This window comes from Cherax quadricarinatus, chromosome 65 (genome assembly GCF_038502225.1).
Source record: "Cherax quadricarinatus isolate ZL_2023a chromosome 65, ASM3850222v1, whole genome shotgun sequence".
NCBI lineage: Eukaryota > Metazoa > Arthropoda > Malacostraca > Decapoda > Parastacidae > Cherax > Cherax quadricarinatus.
The window spans coordinates 7,416,187-7,436,992 of NC_091356.1; the positions used below are offsets into that span (position 1 = coordinate 7,416,187).

Below are 20,806 nucleotides of genomic sequence, written 5' to 3' on the forward strand. Positions count from 1 at the left end.
GCAACGTTCAAACTTTAGTAGAAAACTGGCGCAGACACCTTTGCTTTGTCGGTGGGAACAAACACACCAAAGGCATCCCTGCTTGTGACGTCAGACTCGCGTTTAGACAAGTGTGTGTGGGGGGGGATGGGTGGGGGGTGGAGGTATGTAGGTAGCAGAAGCATTGTTTGTCCCCATTGTAAAGTTGAAATGTTATTTTCTCTTTCTGGTGTTTTACAATTGGCTTGAGCAGGTCTTTATGAGCAGGATAAACAGAATCATTGTTCGACGAGTGTATTTCATCGTAGCGTCCAGTCTACCCCTAACAGCTTGTGTTTACGTCAATACAATACCTCCTTAATTTATTCCTCTTAACGGCTATTAAAATCTATAAGATCATGCACCTTTACTCTAAATTAATGCTTCTTAACCCAAAATATCTTAATTTTAATGGATTGTTTTTAAATGCTAGGCCAAAAACATAGTGAAAATTTAGTAGGCTGGTAGACAGCAACCGTAAAAGGAAGGTATTACCGTCCTGTCTGACAGGATTGCTGCTCTTTTCTTTGTCTCGTGAACACGTAAGATGACAGGTAAATCTTGCAAAGCTTCTGGTTTCATGCAGTATACACTTTTATTTTCCTTTTGTGTTTCTTAATAGGTCTTGATCCTGGTATATTTACTTTCCAACCTAGGAGGCCTAGTTTGAGACTGAGCCGTGGGGAAGATAGTCCCCAGTACCAGGTAACAGGTAGGTATAGGATTAGTCAGAGGCTAGCTTTTAAGGGAGGAGAACGGTATATACACCGAGATGTATACATCTGTGTATGTACAGTGGACTGGGAGGTGTATATATCTGTGTATTCACTGGGAGATGTATATTACTCAGCATGTATATACTGAGAGGTACATATGTATATAATACACACCGGGATATGTACATCATTGTGTATATACACAGTTAACATTAATTCGTACTTCATGTATTAGAGTGTTTTTGACTGGTGGTGTACAGTGACATGCAGTCTTAATGACCCTCGTGTTGTCATTAAACTTTAAACACAGCAGACCTCGTAGGCAAGGCGCTGTTGCAATATTTTTAAGTTTTATCCAATTGTTACATTTCCTGACGCTTCAGTGAAGGGGAGGAAGGTGTCCTGACACTGGTGAAGGTCTCTCTATACAAGGAATTGGAATTGACCTTCTCTTACAATGAAGAAACTTCATAAACAATAGCATTTCACCAGAATGGTACCGGGAAGTGAGCTAACCCAATACACACATAATATCGAACTCCTTAGAATGTGGAGTTAAATGGTATAAAATACCGACACGATGGAAAAATAAACACAAGTGCAGTATACTGCGATCCTTTATTGACAACGTTTCGCCCACAGTCACGAACATACCTGTTTGTGACTTGATAAAGCCCACTGTGTGGGCAAAACGTTGTCAATAAGGGTTCCCAGTATACTGAATTTAGTGTTTGTCCTAAGAATGTAATATGTTTACACTGATATAACTTTATAGACATAAAAAATAATTAGATTTGATCTTCACACATAATGAGAAACTAATCTGAGACATAATCTCGAGTGTTTTCATAGTCGATCGTTAGTGTATTTATATTGAGAGTTGCTAGGCAAATGCTCTTATCTACGTAAGACATTTTTTCCTTCCCTCCCACCCTCTCGTAGTCTCTCCTCAACCTGATGCACGCCACGCTCAACAACCTCAGGAATTATGCAAATCACCTGACTATTAGAGGATGCTCAGGCGGTGATGGGAGAGACGTAATCAAGCATAACTTGAAGGTGATGCATCACGCTGGCACACCGAGCAAGTTTGGCGGACGGAGACGAGCACATTTGCTCACCACGTCCGCCCGTCCGCTCGCTTCCAACAAGACGACAGGCAGCAACACTCTCAGCTCTCCCTTCTACTGATTTATTACATGGAGAGAGAGAAAGAGGGAAGGAAAGGAAAGCAAAGGGTGAGAGAGGGAAAGGGAGAGGGAGGGAGGTGGGGAAAGGGAGGGAAAGCAAAGGGTGAGTCAAAGGGAGAGGAAGCAGACAACACACCAACATTTGAACATTGATGTCAACATGTCAGAGCGGGTGTTGCGTTGCACGCTTCAACTTCACCCACCAACAACACACTTCCCAACACTTCGGCTCCACTGAGTCACACAGCTCAATATTAGGGTAATTGTACTGTGGAAAATGATAAAACAGTATACACGAGAATTCAATTATTTATTATATTAATGAAAGTATAAGAAATACAAAATTACTAGATTAACGAAGGGTTAATATTATAACACTATATGGAGTTATAGTGATCTTTAATACCATTTGTGAGAACTACGAATGCAGCCTAATGGTACCTGTCAGTAATGACTCGCAGTTTATCCACTTCATTTCACATGGAAACTTGTACCAAGTCTTTCAGCACTGGTTTCAAAAGTAGCTTCACCTTTCTTGCAGTAGATCTTGCGAGACCATTCGCCTCCAGCCAGCTCACTGGCTGCCTAGTCTCTGTCCTACTTCAGTGAGGGTTGTGGTCGGTCTCTCTCTCTCTCTCTCTCTCTCTCTCTCTCTCTCTCTCTCTCTCTCTCTCGCTCTCTCGCTCTCGCTACAGTCCCACAGTCTTTCCCCATCCCCAACTTCCATAATGGAAGAAACAGAGAGGAAACATAGCTAGCTTTCTTTTCTACTGTCAGTTAGAATAAGGTAGCAGCACACAGCTGGTGTATCCAATTTTTGTAAACAAAAAGAAAATGTTGAAACAGGACTCCGTTAGTGCAGCAGTTCCTAATAGACGAGCAGACAAGGAGTGTGTTGGAAGAGCTTAGTCTCTAAAGCCAAACACAGCCTCAGTGTCCAAGCTGTTTTGTGTGTCGTTGTCTTGCTGTGTATTTAAAACAGGCCAAAACGTCTTGAAAATGGTATAAAATACCGACAAGTTGAAGACTGACACGTGTACAACAGTTCAGCTCCATGGAGCTGAACTCTTCTCCAGGAGACTTGATACTGGTGAAGGAATGTTTATCATATCTTGTGCCTTCAAGGAGGGAGCCTTGATGCTAGTGAAGGAATCTTGATCCAATCATGTGCCTTCATGGAAGGAGCCTTGATGCTGGTGAAGAGGTCCTGATCCTAGAATTGGATCTAATCTACATTTTCTTGGGTCAGACCTGATTATCTGTAACCTCAGATTCCCTGTAACAGCAGGTTACCTGCAGTCACTTTTGGGGGTCACTGCCCCCCGCGGTCAGAACCCAGACCAGACCTTCCGTCTTTGCTAGCTTGATTTGTTACCCGCGTATCCCCTGTCAATATTCTTTGCATAAAATGGCCTTAAAATCGACTATGTAATCTGTTACATGGGCCACTAACAATCCCCAGATTGATTTTAATAACATTCACAAATGTTTATGAGTATAGATCGATGTGTTTATATTATGTAAATAAGACTTTAGGTTAATGCTCTTAAACGAAGCTTACTATAGAAAGGTAGTTAATTTCACTCCTGTGTGATGTTAACCAGATCATAGTTTGGGGATTTTTTTATTTTATTTTATTCGCACGAGAGAAATACAGTGTAATTGGGGAGGAGGCTGTATCACTTACTGAGTTTGTTGTCTTTCCTCTGATATCATGTCTTCTCTGCCATCGTTTCTCCTCTACCATCGTTTCTCCTCTACCATCGTTTCTCCTCTACCATCGTTTCTCCTCTACCATCGTTTCTCCTCTACCATCGTTTCTCCTCTACCATCGTTTCTCCTATACCATCGTTTCTCCTCTACCATCGTTTCTCCTATACCATCGTTTCTCCTATACCATCGTTTCTCCTCTACCATCGTTTCTCCTATACCATCGTTTCTCCTATACCATCGTTTCTCCTCTACCATCGTTTCTCCTTTACCATCGTTTCTCCTATACCATCGTTTCTCCTCTACCATCGTTTCTCCTCTACCATCGTTTCTCCTCTACCATCGTTTCTCCTCTACCATCGTTTCTCCTCTACCATCGTTTCTCCTCTACCATCGTTTCTCCTATACCATCGTTTCTCCTATACCATCGTTTCTCCTCTACCATCGTTTCTCCTCTACCATCGTTTCTCCTCTACCATCGTTTCTCCTCTACCATCGTTTCTCCTCTACCATCGTTTCTCCTCTACCATCGTTTCTCCTCTACCATCGTTTCTCCTCTACCATCGTTTCTCCTCTACCATCGTTTCTCCTATACCATCGTTTCTCCTCTATCATCAAGTCTCCTCTACCATCGTTTCTCCCCTACCATCAAGTCCCCTCTACCATCGTTTCTCCCCTACCATCATGTCTCCCCTACCATCATGTCTCCCCTACCATCATATCTCCCCTACCATCATGTCTAACCTACCATCATGTCTCCCCTACCAACATGTCTCCCCTACCAACATGTCTCCCCTACCAACATGTCTCCCCTACCAACATGTCTCCCCTACCAACATGTCTCCCCTACCATCATGCCTCCCCTACCATCATGCCTCCCCAACCATCATGTCTCCCCTACCATCATGTCTCCCCAACCATCATGTCTCCCCTACCATCATGTCTCCCCTACCATCATGTCTCCCCTACCATCATGTCTCCTCTACCATCATGTCTCCCCTACCATCATGTCTCCCCTACCATCATGCCTCCCCTACCATCATGCCTCCCCAACCATCATGTCTCCCCTACCATCATGTCTCCCCTACCATCAAGTCTCCCCTACCAACATGTCTCCCGTACCATCATGTCTCCCCTACCATCATGTCTCCCCTACCATCATGTCTCCCCTACCATCATGTCTCCTCTACCATCATGTCTCCTCTACCATCATGTCTCCCCTACCATCATGCCTCCCCTACCATCATGCCTCCCCAACCATCATGTCTCCTCTACCATCATGTCTCCCCTACCATCATGTCTCCCCTACCATCATGCCTCCCCAACCATCATGTCTCCCCTACCATCATGTCTCCCCTACCATCATGTCTCCCCTACCATCATGTCTCCTCTACCATCATGTCTCCCCTACCATCATGTCTCCCCTACCATCATGTCTCCCCTACCATCATGTCTCCTCTACCATCATGTCTCCTCTACCATCATGTCTCCCCTACCATCATGTCTCCCCTACCATCATGTCTCCCATGCCATCACGTCTCCCCTACCATTATGTCTCCTCTACCATCATGTCTCCCCTACCATCATGTCTCCTCTACCATCATGTCTCCCCTACCATCATGTCTCCCCTACCATCATGTCTCCTCTACCATCATGTCTCCCCTACCATCATGTCTCCCCTACCATCATGTCTCCCCTACCATCATGTCTCCCCTACCATCATGTCTCCTCTACCATCATGTCTCCCCTACCATCATGTCTCCTCTACCATCATGTCTCCCCTACCATCATGTCTCCTCTACCATCATGTCTCCCCTACCATCATGTCTCCCCTACCATCATGTCTCCCCTACCATCATGCCTCCCCTACTATCATGCCTCCCCAACCATCATGTCTCCCCTACCATCATGTCTCCTCTACCATCATGTCTCCTCTACCATCATGTCTCCTCTACCATCATGTCTCCTCTACCATCATGTCTCCTCTACCATCATGTCTCCCCTACCATCATGTCTCCTCTACCATCATGTCTCCCCTACCATCATGTCTCCTCTACCATCATGTCTCCCCTACCATCATGTCTCCTCTACCATCATGTCTCCTCTACCATCATGTCTCCTCTACCATCATGTCTCCTCTACCAACATGTCTCCCCTACCAACATGTCTCCCCTACCAACATGTCTCCCCTACCATCATGCCTCCCCTACCATCAAGTCTCCCCTACCATCATGTCTCCTCTACCATCATGCCTCCCCTACCATCATGTCTCCCCTAAAATCATGTCTCCTCTACCATCATGTCTCCTCTACCATCATGATAGTATTTCAAAACCTTAATCTTAGGTCTCGTTTTTTTGGAGATTGATATCTTCATGTCTGTGGGACATTTGAAGGTGCCTGCAACATAGTACCACATATTAAGCTAGCTCTCACAGCAACATAGTGCCACATGTTGAGCTCTCACAGCAACATAATGCCACATGTTGAGCTCTCACAGCAACATAGTGCCACATGTTGAGCTCTCACAGCAACATAGTGCCACATGTTGAGCTCTCACAGAAACATAGTGCCACAGGTTAAGCTCTCACAGCAACATAGTGCCACATGTTGAGCTCTCACAGCAACATAGTGCCACAGATTAAGCTCTCACAGCAACATAGTGCCACAGATTAAGCTCTCACAGCTACATAGTGCCACATGTTGAGCTCTCACAGCAGCATAGTGCCACATGTTGAGCTCTCAGAGCAACATAGTGCCACATGTTGAACTCCCACAGCAACATAGTGCCACATGTTGAGCTCTCACAGCAACATAGTGCCATAGATTAAGCTCTCACAGCAACATAGTGCCACACGTTGAGCTCTCACAGCAACATAGTGCCACATTTTGAGCTCTCACAGCAACATAGTGCCACAGGTTAGGCTCTCACAGCAACATAGTGCCACATATTGAGCTCTCACAGCAACATAGTGCCACAGGTTAAGCTCTCACAGCAACATAGTGCCACATATTGAGCTCTCACAGCAACATAGTGTCACATGTTAAGCTCTCACAGCAACAGTGTCACATATTGAGCTCTCACAGCAAGATAGTGCCACCGGTTAAGCTCTCACAGCAACATAGTGCCACATGTTGAGCTCTCACAGCAACATAGTGCCACATGTTGAGCTCTCACAGCAACATAATGCCACATGTTGAGCTCTCACAGCAACATAGTGCCACATGTTGAGCTCTCACAGCAACATAGTGCCACATGTTGAGCTCTCACAGCAACATAGTGCCACAGGTTAAGCTCTCACAGCAACATAGTGCCACATGTTGAGCTCTCACAGCAACATAGTGCCACAGATTAAGCTCTCACAGCAACATAGTGCCACAGATTAAGCTCTCACAGCTACATAGTGCCACATGTTGAGCTCTCACAGCAGCATAGTGCCACATGTTGAGCTCTCAGAGCAACATAGTGCCACATGTTGAACTCCCACAGCAACATAGTGCCACATGTTGAGCTCTCACAGCAACATAGTGCCATAGATTAAGCTCTCACAGCAACATAGTGCCACATGTTGAGCTCTCACAGCAACATAGTGCCACATTTTGAGCTCTCACAGCAACATAGTGCCACAGGTTAGGCTCTCACAGCAACATAGTGCCACATATTGAGCTCTCACAGCAACATAGTGCCACAGGTTAAGCTCTCACAGCAACATAGTGCCACATATTGAGCTCTCACAGCAACATAGTGTCACATGTTAAGCTCTCACAGCAACAGTGTCACATATTGAGCTCTCACAGCAAGATAGTGCCACCGGTTAAGCTCTCACAGCAACATAGTGCCACAGGTTAAGCTCTCACAGCAACATAGTGCCACAGATTAAGCTCTCACAGCAACATAGTGCCACATGTTGAGCTCTCACAGCAACATAGTGCCACATGTTGAGCTCTCACAGCAACATATTGCCACATGTTGAACTCTCACAGCAACATTGTGCCACATATTGAGCTCTCACAGCAACATAGTGCCACATGTTGAGCTCTCACAGCAACATAGTGCCACATGTTGATCTCTCACAGCAACATAGTGCCACATGTTGAGCTCTCACAGCAACATAGTGCCACATGTTGAGCTCTCACAGCAACATAGTGCCACATGTTGAGCTCTCACAGCAACATAGTGCCACATGTTGAGCTCTCACAGCAACATAGTGCCACATGTTGAGCTCTCACAGCAACATAGTGCCACATGTTGAGCTCTCACAGCAACATAGTGCCACATGTTGAGCTCTCACAGCAACATAGTGCCACATGTTTAGCTCTCACAGCAACATTGTGCCACATATTGAGCTCTCACAGCAACATAGTGCCACATGTTGAACTCTCACAGCAACATAGTGCCACATGTTGAGCTCTCACAGCAACATAGTGCCACATGTTGAGCTCTCACAGCAACATAGTGCCACATGTTTAGCTCTCACAGCAACATTGTGCCACATATTGAGCTCTCACAGCAACATAGTGCCACATGTTGAGCTCTCACAGCAACATAGTGCCACATGTTGAGCTCTCACAGCAACATAGTGCCACATGTTGAGCTCTCACAGCAACATAGTGCCACATGTTGAGCTCTCACAGCAACATAGTGCCACATGTTGAGCTCTCACAGCAACATAGTGCCACATGTTGAGCTCTCACAGCAACATAGTGCCACATGTTGAGCTCTCACAGCAACATAGTGCCACATGTTGAGCTCTCACAGCAACATAGTGCCACATGTTGAGCTCTCACAGCAACATAGTGCCACATGTTGAGCTCTCACAGCAACATAGTGCCACATGTTGAGCTCTCACAGCAACATAGTGTCACATATTGAGCTCTCACAGCAACATAGTGTCACATGTTGAGCTCTCACAGCAACATAGTGCCACATGTTGAGCTCTCACAGCAACATAGTCCCACATGTTGAGCACTCACAGCAACATAGTGCCACATGTTGAGCTCTCACAGCAACATAGTGCCACATGTTGAGCTCTCACAGCAACATAGTGCCACATGTTGAGCTCTCACAGCAACATAGTGCCACATGTTGAGCTCTCACAGCAACATAGTGCCACATGTTGAGCTCTCACAGCAACATAGTGCCACATGTTGAGCTCTCACAGCTGACCTCTGACTCTCCTTCACTCGTACCTAACCTTTTAATAATACAGTTTTTTAAGGTAATCGTTGACGAAGCTGCGACCTTCAACAGTGTAAATGATTTAATCATTGACAACCAATGAACTTTATCCTTAATACCTCATAAGTAATACCAACAGTAACACCAACAAAAATGATCTGTGTTAAAACACATGTAAATAAAAGTTGTGTCTCGTTAATATCTAAAAAATATCAACAGTAATGTGTGGCGCTGTTATAGCTGTGTTACTCTGAGAGCCGCAAGCGGTAGCAGTGTTAACGTTAATACTTAATACAACACTAAAGTGAATATGTGCAATGTTGTAGATGTGTGGTGGTGATGGTGACAGTCATCCTCCACCACTGGTGGTGGTGGTGGTGGTCAGTCAGCCTCCACCACTGGTGGTGGTGGTGGTGATCAGCCAGCCTCCACCACTGGTGGTCAGCCTCCACCACTAGTGGTGGTGATCAGCCAGCCTCCACCACTGGTGGTCAGTCAGCCTCCACCACTGGTGGTCAGTCAGCCTCCACCACTAGTGGTGATCAGCCAGCCTCCACCACTGGTGGTGGTGATCAGCCAGCCTCCACCACTGGTGGTGGTGGTCAGTCAGCGTCCACCACTGGTGGTGGTGGTCAGTCACTCTACACTGGTGTTTGTGGTGGTCAGTCAGCCTCCACCACTGGTGGTCGTAGTTACCCGAAAGCTACTCCTCTTAATCGCTGCATGTGTCGACATCTTGTAAAACTACAAGAGATCAGAGACCAATGCCCACATGGAAAAATAAACAAGAGTGACATGCTGTATGTTTCAACCTCAAGTTCTTTTCAGCAGAGAGAGGAGCTATCACTGCTGTTTCTGTCTTCTCTTGGCTTTAGTCCGATACATCTAGATACATCAGCGTTGTAAAACATCTTTATCCCAGTAGATTTCTTTACACTTTAACAGCTTGTTCTTTGCTAATTTAGATACCCTGATCAACCAGGCTGTCGGACCTTCTCTCACGATAGTTATGATAACTTAAAAAACAAGTACTTGGAAGACTCTCACTACTCTCTCCTTAATGTATTACAAACATGTTGGTAATAGGATAAACACCTGCTTGCTTGAAGAGGGCACTTCCATGTTGGTGAAATTTTCTTTTTCCAAGGAACTGGAGCTTATTTTAGAGTAGATTACCTTTTAGTCCCCGTGCTTTCTATATGACTTACATGTTGAGAGTTCTCCCGTGAAGTTCATAATAAACAAAATTCTCTATGCTCCAAGCTATGCTCTGTCTCATTACGTGGAAATGAATTCTGGGAGTTGTTTAGTAGCGTGTGTAAGCTGTGGTGAGTGGTGCTCGTGCTACTGGCCTTTTATATAGACACTATGCCAAGATGACAGCGAAGAGTGCTTGAGTGTGTATACTGACCTTTCATCTAGACACTCAAAGATTTCCTTGCTGCCTCTGTATCCGCATCTTGTAGCGATGATTTCCAATTAGTGTCCTGCTCTTGTGAAGAAAATATTCGTGCTTCAAGTCTGTCCTCGTCATGTCTATGTCGCATGTCCTTGTCCTTAGCAGACCTTGTTTCATGTCTGCGTCCTTAGTGGTTTCTTGTCCTATGTCCTTGGGAGTCCTTGTCCCAACTGTTGTTTTAGTAAGGAGCTTCCTCGTTATTGAAGAAGTGCTGCTTTAGTGTTGCAGGTTTTAAAGCGATCTGTTTGCAGACAGAAACATACAGAAAACAAAGTAACGAACCATGTTTAGCTCTAAGTAGATCTTTTTCCAGTAAAGACTTGAAGTTGTACTTAAAGCGAAAGTTTGTCCAAGCAAAGGCATGTGTGCGCACTCATGTGTGTGTCTAGTAATATTTCTGTGTAGAGACTTGAAGGTATATAGAAGTTTTTTTTTTACAGTTTTGTGTAGTGTCGTTTAAATCCAGTCTCATAGACGAAATGGAATAATTCAATGAAGGGCTCCACTTTACCGTATCAGGTAGAAGAGGTAGCGAGCGTACAAGTGGATGAAATAACACATCACAGTATAAGACTATACTCTAATATGAGCACATTTTGCCCTTCATGTTTTGACCGAACACGTGTTGCAAGCACGTTTTGATCAAACACCTGTTGCATCCTCTGCTTTATATCACCCTTAACATGCTTAATTTCATTAGTTCCAAATTCATCTTACAATCTTTCCACATCGGCAGTGTCCTGCTAAACTATTCTATACGATAGTTACACAGAAGGAAACAAAAGCTAGTAATAGTATCGTGACAGCTCCATATCTGAGTTTGATGTACTCTGAAAATTATTAACTTTGAGCGTAAAACAATGTGTTTGAAGGATATTAGAGTGGAATGTTACGTGGAAACTCGTGAGATATCAAAATATAAGTACCGTAACTGCGAATGGATCTGAAACGTGTCTCTGCAAGATAAATGCTAGCCAATATATATATATATATATATATATATATATATATATATATATATATATATATATATATATATATATATATATATATATATATATATATATATATATATATACATATGCAATAAGATCACAGTAAACAGGTGATTTCAGAATATGCAAAACAACCACTGTGAAAGAATAGAGAAATTCCAAGCGCTTTCGTGACTACTCACATTATCAAGGAACTATGAAAGTAAAGCATCCAAGGAAGGTATATAAGGGGTCTGGCCAACACCTCACTATCAGATCCCTGACGCGCGCCGGCCCAACTGGACAGGTCCTTCGCACAACCCACCAACAAACTATTCTACTCAAGAAAATTTTAAAAATTATTATTTGTCCAGTGTATTATTAAATTCTTCCCAAATTCTATTAATTATAAATGGATCTAATTTATATAAACCAAAGGAAATATTCATATTATTGTCAAAACTGCTTTTTATGAAACAAGATTCAATTATATTCCTGTCGACCATGGACTTGCTTGATACTACTTTCTCAACTTTTTGAAAATCAATTGGATGGTTAAAATCTCTTACATGAATAAATAGAGCATTGGAATCTTGTCCAGTTCTAATGCTATATTTATGTTGTTTTAATCTTAGTTCGAGATTTTTACCAGTTTGACCGTAATAAACTTTATCGCAAATTTTACAAGGAATCTTACAGACACATCCATCAGCATTTTGGGGGGAATTCTTTATCAAAAGTCTTAAGAAGAGAAAGCATATCAACCAAGTTTTCATGGTAAGGGAGAACCAACATATTTTTAGTTGAATAAGGCTGGTTGTCCCTTTTTGGATTGTAAAAAGTATTTCTAGCAACTTTAAAAGATTTATCAATTACATTTCTTGGGTATTTTAAATCATTACCTATTTCATAAATGAGGAAATATGCAAAATTTATGAAATAGGTAATGATTTAAAATACCCAAGAAATGTAATTGATAAATCTTTTAAAGTTGCTAGAAATACTTTTTACAATCCAAAAAGGGACAACCAGCCTTATTCAACTAAAAATATGTTGGTTCTCCCTTACCATGAAAACTTGGTTGATATGCCTTCTCTTCTTAAGACTTTTAATATTAAAGTTGTATTCAAAAATCTTGATGCAGTAAAAAAAACTTTTGATAAAGAATTCCCCCCAAAATGCTGATGGATGTGTCTATAAGATTCCTTGTAAAATTTGCGATAAAGTTTATTACGGTCAAACTGGTAAAAATCTCGAACTAAGATTAAAACAACATAAATATAGCATTAGAACTGGACAAGATTCCAATGCTCTATTTATTCATGTAAGAGATTTTAACCATCCAATTGATTTTCAAAAAGTTGAGAAAGTAATATCAAGCAAGTCCATGGTCGACAGGAATATAATTGAATCTTGTTTCATAAAAAGCAGTTTTGACAATAATATGAATATTTCCTTTGGTTTATATAAATTAGATCCATTTATAATTAATAGAATTTGGAAAGAATTTAATAATACACTGGACAAATAATAATTTAAAAAATTTTCTTGGGTAGAATAGTTTGTTGGTGAGTTGTGCGAAGGACCTGTCCAGTTGGGTCGGCGCGCGTCAGGTGTTTAACCGTTGTGGGATCTGATAGTGAGGTGTTGGCCAGACCCCTTATATACCTTCCTTGGATGCTTTATTTTCATATTTCCTTGATAATGTGAGTAGTCACGAAAGCGCTTGGAATTTCTCTATTCTTTCACAGTGGTTGTTTTGCATGCATGCATACATATATACATATATATACATATATATCTATATATATATATATATATATATATATATATATATATATATATATATATATATATATATATATATATATATATAATGTGTAAGTGTGTGTCGTGCCGAATAGCATAGCGCCGAATTTGGCTTAAATAGTAACGCTCTTCTTGCCGAGTAAGGCAAGCGAAAATTTGTGTATGCAGTAATTTCGCAAAAATCATTCTGAACATAACGAAAAAAATATATTTCTTTATTAAATTATTGTAAACTTATGTAAAATGTATTTAGATGGATTAGGCTAAATTAAATTGCGTTGGGTAAGTTTTCTAAGGTTCTTTCGGTACAAAATTATTAATTTTTACATTAACATGAAAGAAAAAATATATCTTTAAACGTACAAGAAAAAAATTTAGAAAGGACTTAATTTTAAACGAGTTCTTGCTAATTGACCAGTTTTATCTATTAGGCACGAGAGAGAGAGAGAGAGAGAGAGAGAGAGAGAGAGAGAGAGAGAGACAGACAGACAGACAGGCAGGCAGGCAGGCAGGCACAGACAAGCACACACGCGCGCACGCACGCACACACACACACACACACACACACACACACACACACACACACACACACACACACACACACACACGCACGCACGCACACACACACACACACACACACACACACAGGTATGATAAAGCTCATGGTGCAGGGAGAGTGACCCAGTAGCGGCAAGTGAAGAGGTGGGGCCAGGAGCTGTGACTCGACCCCTGAAACCACAACTAGGTGAGTACACACACACACTCATATATGTATAAATACACTTGCGTGTATGTATATATATATATATATATATATATATATATATATATATATATATATATATATATATATATATATATTCAGAGAGGTATTTATATCTGTATCTTGACAAAAGATTAAACTTCAATTTTTATACTGGGAATTAAAGCATCATTGGCTGATGGTGTTCAGGTGATATATAGCCTTAATGAAACTCGTGTAGTAGACAGGATTTACCCACGTGTAGGCAGGTTTTACCCAAGTGTAGTAGGCAGGCTTTACCCACGTGTAGGCAGGTTTTACCCACGTGTAGTAGGCAGGCTTTACCCACGTGTAGTAGGCAGGCTTTACCCACTTGCAGTAGGCAGGTTTTACCCACGTGTATTAGACAAGCTTTACCCACGTGTAATAGACAGACCTTAAAAATATCCTTGACAAGTGATGTACATGTGACACGCAGCTTAAATGACCCAAGTTTAGTAGACAAACTTTAAAATACCTTTCGTGGTTTACAGGTGGTTTTAATGAGCAGCTGGTAGGTTATTAGTCATTGCTAAATCCTCTAAAACACTTTATACGTAGATTACCCTTAATAATCTACGTATAACGTGTAGTAGAGAGGGTTTAAAAAGACTAAACCAACCAGCTGCTTTTAGTATATAAAACTGATCCGTATGACGAAGAAGAATTACTACGTCTAGATTTCAGTCTTACCCTAACTACGATTACCTCCTCGCCCTTCCTTAAACCCTTTAGACGTTACCGGAGACGTTCTTGAAGCCTTAAAATACTATCCTTGAGTGAAATATAGCTAAGTATCAGCCCTCACAAGGCTTCTCATTCTCTCGGAAACCTGTATAGCATTTCAACCTTGTTGAAAAAAAACATCTCTATTGCTACTGAAGATGTCAAGAATTAATCATTTATTGTTGAAAGAAAATATTTGTAGGGTTTATCAGATACGTTTATTCTTCTTAATGTTCTCGTTAGTCCTGCAGGTGTTGGTGCTGCAGCTGTTAGTGTTCGTACTGCAGGTGTTGGTGCTGCAGCTGTTAGTGTTCGTACTGCAGGTGTTGGTGGTAATGCTGCAGGGTAAAAATTCAGCATTATTTTAATGCTTTCTTAAAAAATCTACAATATATGAACCTCTTATCTTTTTTCATGCATTTTTAGGAAATTAAAATTTTCTTCTAAAATCAAGATTTATGTGGCTAAAAAAACATTAATTAGGAGAAAAAATCCTTTAATTCACAGACTTTATTGGACGTTTGATATTAAATTATTATTATTTATTGAAGACAGGAACCATACAGGTACCACCACCTGAAGTGATGGTAAAGGACTCGTCAAAAACTGCAGTAAATCGAGCAGAGTTATGCATTAGTCCCAGGCGAGAGGCCTCACCTCGCGATTTATGTACGACAGGGAGGAGCAGCCAATTTTAACTTTGTAAGAGTATACTTGACAAGTAGTAGAGGTGGCCCCGTCACCATAACACTGAGGAAACCGTTACGTCAACGTTGACAGTAGGTGAAGTGGCCCTGTCACCATAACACTGAGGAAACTGTTACGTTAACGTTGACAGTAGGTGAAGTGGCCCCGTCACCATAACACTGAGGAAACCGTTACGTCAACGTTGACAGTAGGTGAAGTGGCCCCGTCACCATAACACTGAGGAAACTGTTACGTCAACGTTGACAGGTGAAGTGGCCCCGTCACCATAATACTGAGGAAACTGTTACGTTAACGTTGACAGATGAAGTGGCCCCGTCACCATAACACTGAGGAAACTGTTACGTTAACGTTGACAGTAGGTGAAGTGGCCCCGTCACCATAACACTGAGGAAACTGTTACGTCAACGTTGACAGGTGAAGTGGCCCCGTCACCATAACACTGAGGAAACTGTTACGTTAACGTTGACAGTAGATGAAGTGGCCCCGTCACCATAACACTGAGGAAACTGTTACGTTAACGTTGACAGTAGGTGAAGTGGCCCCGTCACCATAACACTGAGGAAACTGTTACGTCAACGTTGACAGTAGGTGAAGTGGCCCCGTCACCATAACACTGAGGAAACTGTTACGTCAACGTTGACAGTAGGTGAAGTGGCCCCGTCACCATAACACTGAGGAAACCGTTACGTCAACGTTGACAGTAGGTGAAGTGGCCCCGTCACCATAACACTGAGGAAACTGTTACGTCAACGTTGACAGTAGGTGAAGTGGCCCCGTCACCATAACACTGAGGAAACTGTTACGTCAACGTTGACAGTAGGTGAAGTGGCCCCGTCACCATAACTCTGAGGAAACTGTTACGTTAACGTTGACAGTAGGTGAAGTGGCCCCGTCACCATAACACTGAGGAAACTGTTCCGTCAACTTTGACAGTAGCTGAAGTGGCCCCGTCACATAACACTGAGGAAACTGTTACGTCAACGTTGACAGTAGCTGAAGTGGCCCCGTCACCATAACACTGAGGAAACTGTACCATAAGAACTTTCAAAGAACAGGCATCATAAGTACGTAATACCGACAGGTTGATGAGACATACATGCAACTCTTAGATATCTTAACTAATGGCACGTTTCGAGTGCCCAAGAGACTTCATCAGTCTTATACAGAGGTGATTACCATCCTCGAGACAGTAGAGAGGTAGTTGGAGGTGATCATTATCTCAGCCTTGACGGAAGATAACTGACCATTTTCCATCAAAATTTTGTGCTCGTACGTGTGTGTGTGTGTGTGTGTGTGTGTGTGTGTGTGTGTGTGTGTGTGTGTGTGTGTGTGTGTGTGTGTGTGTGCGTGCGTGTGTGTGTGTGTGTGCATGTGTGTGTGTGTAATCTTTTGTGGTTAAAGAGGTCGAATCTCCGTTTCATACTTCTTGAAGCCGTGTGCGGATCCTGCCTCTACCAAAGTTTTGTCTATTTTTTTTCCGTTTCCAGACCACTCAGGCTGAAGAAATACTTCCTAACAACCTTGTGACTCATCCCTGGTTCCATCTTTGAAACTGTGCCTCGTATACAGACTTCCCAGTTCTTAAACAGCCTGTCTCTGTCCATCTTATTCATCGTACTATTGTATACGATATATCTACCTAATATCGTGAGGTTTAGGTCCTTTAGTCTCTTCTCACTCATAACTCGTATCCCTTCCTTATACTATTCTCGTTGCAAACTTCTGTACATTTTCAAGTTGCTTCAGAAGCTTCTTGGGTTTTTTTTTTCATTAGTGGTATTACCAGTGGCGACTCGTGTATAGGCGCTGTGGAACTGCAGCACCCCTATTTTCACTCGATATTATCGATAACATTCAATATGAGTTTTTTTCTTTACTTTCTTTATACTTGTACATTATAATATAATCCGTAAACTTAATGTCAGTAGCCATCTCCCAGTACATGAAAAAATTACAAAAATCCTTGTATGGAACTGTGTGCTTCACAGTTCCAGCGACTCGGTGTTTGGCTGTTGTGCGCATGCGCACATGTCCGAGATAAGACGCTGCAAGCTAGGTAGAGAAAGCACTGTCGCTGACGCAGTGCCGACCCTGTTGTGCAAGTGTAAAGTAGTGTTTCTTTTTGACTCAGCGACGTGTGTTGTGCTTAAAAGCCATGTGCCATATTCTTGAATGTAATAAAGTGTAGGATTAGATGATTATCATGCTTCCAGCTATTTTATTTAATTCATAGTTTTTTTTTCGGTTCTTTAATTTAAACAATATTAAAACAATTGCTAAAAAATTTCTGAAGCAGCAGCACCACTTATTTTAGCTACGAGCCGCCACTGGTCATATTACATACGCCAAAGTGGACCTGACATGTGTTGTCTATAATGTCGTGATGAGTCTTAGGTAACATTCCTGATATGTAATTTCAGATTTGCCAAACCCACATTTGTTGCTGAGGTTGATGTACGCCTCAGGTGATATGCTCTGTACTATGCTCACTCCGAGATTATTCTTAAGTGAAGTATGTAGAGTTTGCCCTTGAGCTTGTACTCTGTTTCTGGTCTTCTTGGCCCTTCCCCAATCTTCTTGAATTTTCACTGGCTAGGGTTAAATTAAAATGCCTAATTGTTAGCCAATCCTGCAGCTCGTCCTGGTTTGTTTTTAGTCTTTATTTGTCTTCTCCTTTTTTATCTCCTAGTCTTTATTTTTCTTTTTTTTTTATATTGTCTTCATTTTTCTTTTTTTTGTCTTCATTTGCAAACAGGAAAACAGACTACCTCTTCGGGCATGTCGTTTCCATACAACAAACAGTTCTGGTCACAGCACCAAACCTTGTGGAACCCCACTTGTTACTTGCCCATTCTGACGCCTTTTCCAGGACAGTCCGTGTTCTCCCTGCTAAGTATTCATTTATCCATTGTAGAGCGTTCCCTGTTTTTTTCCTACCTGCTTCTCCAGCTTTTGTTCACATCTCTTGTGCAGTATTGTCAAATCTCTTCTGAGAGTCCATTAATTTGAAACCTTGTCACAGAACTCAGAGGTCCGTTAAAAAGAATTTGCCACTATAAAATCGTACCGGTCGCTGTTTATGAAGCCCTCAGATGTTATCTTGCTGACCTGTATAATAATAATAATAATAATAATAATAATAATGGTATGTCACAGCTAAATGTTTTTATCGCATTATAGTCTGCATAATTTTTCCCCCTTGAGGTGTGCATTAATGTTGGTGATGGAGTTTTCTTCTGGAATCCCTGATGATTCGCCAACTCCTCCCATGGCCCTTACGATTTTTTGCGCTTATCCGTGAGTATAATCAAGAAATTTCGTAGGAAGATAATTTTGTTTTCTTGGCGTAATTTTTGCGGTGTGAAGCGTCTTATGGATGCGAATCAACCCGGCACGACGCCAGGGAGGAAGTTCGCTCCTGTTGTTGTCACTGCTGACTTGGTTCCCGTCCTGCCTTTCCTGTGAAGGATTTAGGATTAGACAACTCATCCTCGCAAATTATATGTGGATTTCTCAAGTACGGTTTGCAGCAACTTTACGTTATTTAGTTTAGAGTGTTCCCTACCAGTTAAAATTAATCAATAACACATCACAGCGGCCATAAGTGAAAGAATAAGGCAAGTAAACACTTCTGACGAGCTAACAGCAAACAGAAATTCGCAGAACGCAGTGGAATAATCAGAAGTCAGATAATCATTGTCGAAAATTCATTAAAGTCACTCAATTGACTCATAGCAAGAGTGATATACTGTTTAAGAGGACGGGCTGGAGTGGCAATATACAACTGTTGCATCGCTTTGCGTATTACACTAGTTCCACTATATAAAGGTCTCGTTCTCATACCTCTGCTTTAGCTTGGCGAAGCCCTTCTAATGGGCGAAGCGTCCCTCGGTGTTGTACACACGTCTCAGCCACCAGTAACAGCATGAGGACAATAATTACACATGCTTCAATACAAGAATAAGAAGTCAACATACAGTGGCTGGAACAGTTCATTAAAAATCTTCACATAAGAGAGGTACCCCATGACGAACCGCCGGTTTCTGAATTTCAGGACAAACCTGTAGTGAGACACCATTACTGTGAGGTGAGTGACACGTGAGTAAACACTGACCTTTTATTGGCGACCTTGTTCACTCAAAATATACTTTTGAGTGAACAAGGTCACTGAATCTAGGAGTTTGCTCACATGTTTTAAACTTTACTGTGTAGGATAGTTTTATCAAGACTGTCTGTCTGTCTGTCTGTCTGTCTCTCTCTCTCTCTCTCTCTCTCTCTCTCTCTCTCTCTCTCTCTCTCTCTCTCTCTCTCTCTCTCTCTCTCTCTCTCGCTCACACACACACACACACACACACACACACACACACACACACACACACACTTATTTTAGTTCGCACACCAGTCGATGTTTTCTGTTTTAGAGTAAAAGAAATTAAAAAGAAAATTAATTTGTAGTGATGTAAACTCTCCTGGTTGTCGATGTTCCCTACGATACCTGGATGCACCCTACGATACCTGGATGCTCCCTACGATACCTGGTTGTTCCCTACGATACCTGGTTGCACCCTACGATACCTGGTTGCACCCTACGATACCTGGTTGCACCCTACGATACCTGGTTGCACCCTACGATACCTGGTTGCACCCTACGATACCTGGATGTTCCCTACGATACCTGGATGCTCCCTACGATACCTGGTTGCACCCTACGATACCTGGTTGCACCCTACGATACCTGGTTGCTCCCTACGATACCTGGTTGTTCCCTACGATACCTGGTTGCACCCTACGATACCTGGTTGCACCCTACGATACCTGGTTGCACCCTACGATACCTGGATGTTCCCTACGATACCTGGATGCTCCCTACGATACCTGGATGTTCCCTACGATACCTGGATGCTCCCTACGATACCTGGATGCTCCCTACGATACCTGGATGCTCCCTACGATACCTGGATGCTCCCTACGATACCTGGTTGCACCCTACGATACCTGGTTGCACCCTACGATACCTGGATGTGCCCTACGATACCTGGATGCTCCTTACGATACCTGGATGTTCCCTACGATACCTGGATGCTCCCTACGATACCTGGATGCTCCCTACGCTACCTGGATGCTCCCTACGATACCTGGATGCTCCCTACGATATCTGGATGCTCCCTACGATACCTGGATGCTCCCTACAATACCTGGATGCTCCCTACGTTACCTGGATGCTCCCTACGTTACCTGGATGCTCCCTACAATACCTGGATGCTCCCTACGTTACCTGGATGCTCCCTACGATACCTGGATGCTCCCTACGATACCTGGATGCTCCCTACGATACCTGGATGCTCCCTACGATACCTGGATGCTCCCTACGTTACCTGGATGCTCCCTACGTTACCTGGATGCTCCCTACGTTACCTGGATGCTCCCTACGTTACCTGAATGCTCCCTACGATACCTGGATGCTCCCTACGCTACCTGAATGCTCCCTACGTTACCAGAATGCTCCCTACGATACCTGGATGTTCCCTACGTTACCT

The 20,806-nt window shown here is 42.6% G+C and overlaps 1 protein-coding gene across 1 annotated transcript in view; it reads left to right on the forward strand.

Moving 5' to 3' along the window:
• LOC128700517 (alkaline phosphatase, tissue-nonspecific isozyme) overlaps positions 1–20,806 on the forward strand; it is a gene marked incomplete in the record, with an annotated part of 275,054 nt that overhangs the window by 56,204 nt on the left and 198,044 nt on the right.